Source organism: Nansenia antarctica, assembly GCF_963989245.1.
Source record: "Nansenia antarctica genome assembly, chromosome: 1".
In the NCBI taxonomy this organism is placed as follows: domain Eukaryota; kingdom Metazoa; phylum Chordata; class Actinopteri; order Argentiniformes; family Microstomatidae; genus Nansenia; species Nansenia antarctica.
The window spans coordinates 93,063,039-93,067,367 of NC_137674.1; positions in this window are offsets into that span (position 1 = coordinate 93,063,039).

Below are 4,329 nucleotides of genomic sequence, written 5' to 3' on the forward strand. Positions count from 1 at the left end.
CCACTCTGACTCCCGCTCCTGTAGGAAGTCTGGTCCCGTGTGATACAGGTGGGGCTCAGCCAGATCCTGTAGAGTTGCCCCTCTCGTGATGACGTCAGCAGGGTTCCTCTTGGTGTCTACATAACGCCAGCAGTTCACCTCAGTCAACTCCAGAATCTCTGCGACTCGGGTGCCCACGAACACCTTGTACCGACATGAGCTGGACTTCAACCACTGGAGGACGGTAGTGGAGTCTGACCACATGGTGACGCTCTTCAGAGGTAGCTGGAGCTCGTCGAGCAGGAACCTTCCCAGTTGCGCGCCGTTCAGGGCAGCACACAGCTCCAGTCTTGGGATGGACTGTTGCTTCTTCGGCGCCACTCGGGAACGTGCCAGGACAAACGAGACGTGGACTTCACCTCCAAGCTCTGCCGCTCTGACGTATGCCACGGACCCGTACGCCATCTCCGAGGCGTCGCAGAATACATGTAGCGTGATGACACTCCTCTCTAGGTCCGTGGAGGGAGGGAAGTAGCTCCGCTGCAGCTTGATGTGCTGGAGAGTGGGAAGTTCCTGCTCCCAGGCCTTCCACTTCTCTTCTAGGTGACGAGGCAGAGGATCGTCCCATCCTCGTTCTTGGGCCCAGAGCTCCCGGACAAGCACCTTGGCCATCGTCGTGAAGGGAGCGATATACCCCAGTGGGTCGTACTGGCTCGCTAGAGTGCTGTATATCGTTCTCATCGTGACGCGTTGAGGCTTGGCAGGCTTATTGCGATAGCGTAGAGTGTCGGTCTGGAACTGCCAGATAAGTCCGAGCGTCATCTCCTGAGCATCATCTGGTGAGTGAGAGACCCAAGCCTCGCTGCTGGTCGAGGTGGCCTCCTTCGGGAGGTCTCTGATGACTTGCGGGTCGTTGCTGGCCCACTGGCAGATCTCAAATCCACCCTCCTGGAGATGAGCACGCAGGTCCTGGACTAGCTGACGGGCTTCCGTGGCTGTCTTCGAACTGTGGAGGCAGTTGTCCACGTAAAAGCTCTTATGGACGGCGTCAAACACTCCAGGAGGTGCCGTCTCCTGCGCGGCGTGAGTCTGTAGCGCATAGGTAGCGCAGCAGGGGCTGCAGGTTGTCCCGAAGGGTAGCACCTCCCACTGGTAGATAGAGGGGTCGGGGTCGCTCGGGTCCTCTCTCCAGAGAAACCTCATGAGTGGCTTGTCTTCCTCCAACATCCTGACCTGGTGAAACATTCGCTTAATGTCACCACTGACTGCGATCGGCTGCTGACGGAAGCGCACCAGAACTCCCAAGAGGGCTGGGGTCAAGGTTGGACCAGGGAGAAGATAGTGGTTGAGGTTGAGCTTCCCCACCTGGTAGCTACAGTTGAAGACCACTCGGTTCTTCCCGTTGTGGTGAACATTGTGGTGCGGGAGGTACCAAGACTCGGCACTCCGGTTCGCCTCGGCTGGCTCAAGCTTCTTCACCAGACCGGACTCCGTCAGTTTCTTCATCTCCGTTCGGTAAGAAGCAGCAAGGACCTCGTCCTTCCTCATACGCTTCTCAGTGCTGGTCAGACACTGTAGGACGGTTCGAGGGGATACTCGAAACTCTGGCATGAGTTCTCTGCGGAGTAGTGGTGTGACGTATCTCTTAACGCCCTGGACTTCGATACGCACTGTCTTTGCTTTAAGGAGGTCTAGGGCGTAGACGTCCTCCTTTGACCGTACGTAGAGCTTCTCATTCTTGTAGGGCGCAACGTCTAGCGTCCACAGCTTCTGGACGTTGTCTAGCAGCGCCGCATTCATGGAGTCCACACTGGTGTGAAGGCAGTTGATGGTCTGCACTTCTTCGGTGCGGACATGGAGGGATGACGTAGCTCTCCCGTCTCTATCTCTCCACTCGGTAGCGCCTTGGAGGGCCCACCCAAGCGCAGTCTCAACAGCCATCGGGCAGCCTCGTGGTCCTCTCAGCGGAGGACGGAGCGACACGATCAGTGCAGCGTTGTCCGAGCCGATGAGAAGGGTTGGCTCCGCTCCTTCTATCGGATGTAGTTCTACTCGCCGTAGGTGGGGATATCTTGCGCGTAACCTCTCCAGGGGGTAGTCGTAGCGGGAGAGCGCTAGCTGGTCGGCGGTGAAGACATTCTGAAGCCGATGTCTATCCGACGGCCTCCCCGCCGGGGAGATAGAGAAGTTGATTCTCGCCCCGGTGACCTCTTTAAGGTCGCGACGTATCGTGCGCAGAGTCAGCTTCTCCTCAGTCCCGTGGAGCCCCAACCGGCGCACTGCCTCCTGGAGGAGGATGGTCCGTTCCGACCCGTCGTCTAGAACGGCGTACGTGTCGTACACAACGTTGTTGTGGTGGAGTCGGACCTTCACCACCTTCAGTAGGACCTTGGAGCCGCTGCTCTGGGTTGGGTCTAGGTAGTAGACAGGGGTTTCCTCTTCCGGTGCGCGGCCGGACCTAGGGCTTCTGGTGCCCTCCGTGGACCTGGCGAGGGAGACCTCGTGTAGAATGTTGAGGTGGACCTCCTCACAGCGATTGCACTTTCTCCTCAAGGTGCAGTTCTTAGCCAGATGGTCGCGCCCACAGTTCCAGCACCTCTGGTTCTCCTCGAGCCACCTCTGCTTGTCCTCGGTACTCAGGTTGTTGAAGTCACTGCACTCATTGAACCAGTGCTCGCTGGTGCAGTACGGACATGGCGGTGGACCTCTCCGTCCCTTTTGAGGGGGTTGAGAGGAATCCTTTCCCTCAGGTCGGGCTTTCCTCTCTCTCCGAGGCTCCTCCTCCGTGTGCAGCACTCCTACTGGGCGTCCTCTGTTCGAGCTCGGCCGGTCCCAGCGGTCTCCCTTCTCCCTCTCCTTCTTCGGCTCAGCGTAACCCATGGCGTCTACGTTGGTGTCATGCACTTCCTCCAGTAGGAACTCCGCGAAGGCAGCCATGCTCAGACCCAACTTCCCGGGGTTACGAACGCGCTGCTGTCGCCGGAACCTCTCCTGCCGGAAGCGTGGGATCTTGCGGAGCAGCCGCTCGACGTTGGAGGTGCTGTTGATCTCGCTGGCGCCAGCTGGGCCCTGCGTCTTCAGCATTCCAACCAAGGTGTGCAGGCGGAGCGCGAAGTCATCCAGCGCCCGGTCATCCTTGATGGGGGCCTGCTGTTCGAGGGCTTGCAGTTCAGCAAGGGCGTGGTTCCAGGGACGACCGTAGCGGGCATCCAAGTCAGCGAGCGCTCTGGTGTAAGGTGTCGGTGCGGAGGCATGGGCCAGTACCATGTTGTGGGCTCTGGGGTTCCTCACATGCTGAAGGAGAATCGCATATTTATAGGACTCTGAGCAGGAGTTGTCCAAGAGCGTGTCTAGGCAGATGCGTAGCTCCACATACTGGCTCCTGTCCTCGTCCTTGAAGAAGGGGAACTTGGGTCCCTCCACCTGGGGGAACATCCTGTAGTGGATCATCGGTGCTGGAGTGACGGTCTGGGTGTCCGGCCTGCATGCATTTTGGTGCACTGGAGGACCTAGGGGTGTGCTACGCTCTTGGGGGATGGCTCCCCTCCCGGGCAGCGACGCTGGCTCCCTCTGGGCCGCGTAGCGGTCGGGTCCCTGGTCCTCTTCCTTCCAGGTGGTCAGCTGAGCCTGTAGTTGGACAGTCATGGCGGGGGTCATGGAGCCATCGGCGGGGGGTTCCGGAGATGGCACTCGAGAGGGCCGTGCGGATGATGCTCTGGAGCTACAGGCCGACGGAGTTCTGCTGATGCACACGTCGCGCATGGTCTGCATCATTTCCTCCATCTTCTCTGCGTGCAGTTGCTCTCTCGCCATCTGCCTCTCCGCCGCGCGTTCCGCCCCCTCCATCTGGAGGCGCTCGCGCTCGTACTGGATGCGTTCCCTCTCTAACGCCTCCTGGCGCTGTCTCTCCGCCGCACGTTCCGCTCCGTTCATCTGCCTCTCCGTCTGGAGGCGGTCGCGCTCCATCTGGAAGCGTTCACGTTCTAGCGCCTCCTGGCGCGCCTCCTGGCGCTGGAGGCGTTCACGCTCGAACTGGAGTCGTTCCCGCTCTAACGCCGTCTCGGCCTGTTGGCGCTCCCGCTCTAACGCCATCTCGGCCTGTTGGCGCTCCCGCTCTAACGCCATCTCGGCCTGTTGGCGCATACATTCGGACAGCGCGGCACTACTCCCTCTGGAGTGCAGGCTATCCGCCCCAGAGGCAGAACTGCCCACGGAAGCCCTGGACCGGTAGGAAGCCACTGAGCGGCAGGAGCTAGGTCTCGAGCGCGCCGTACTGGGAGGCAGATCGTTAAGGCTGAGGCCCTCCCTCTTCCGCCCGCAGGCGCTGTCGGACCGGGCCTCTCCTTCCTG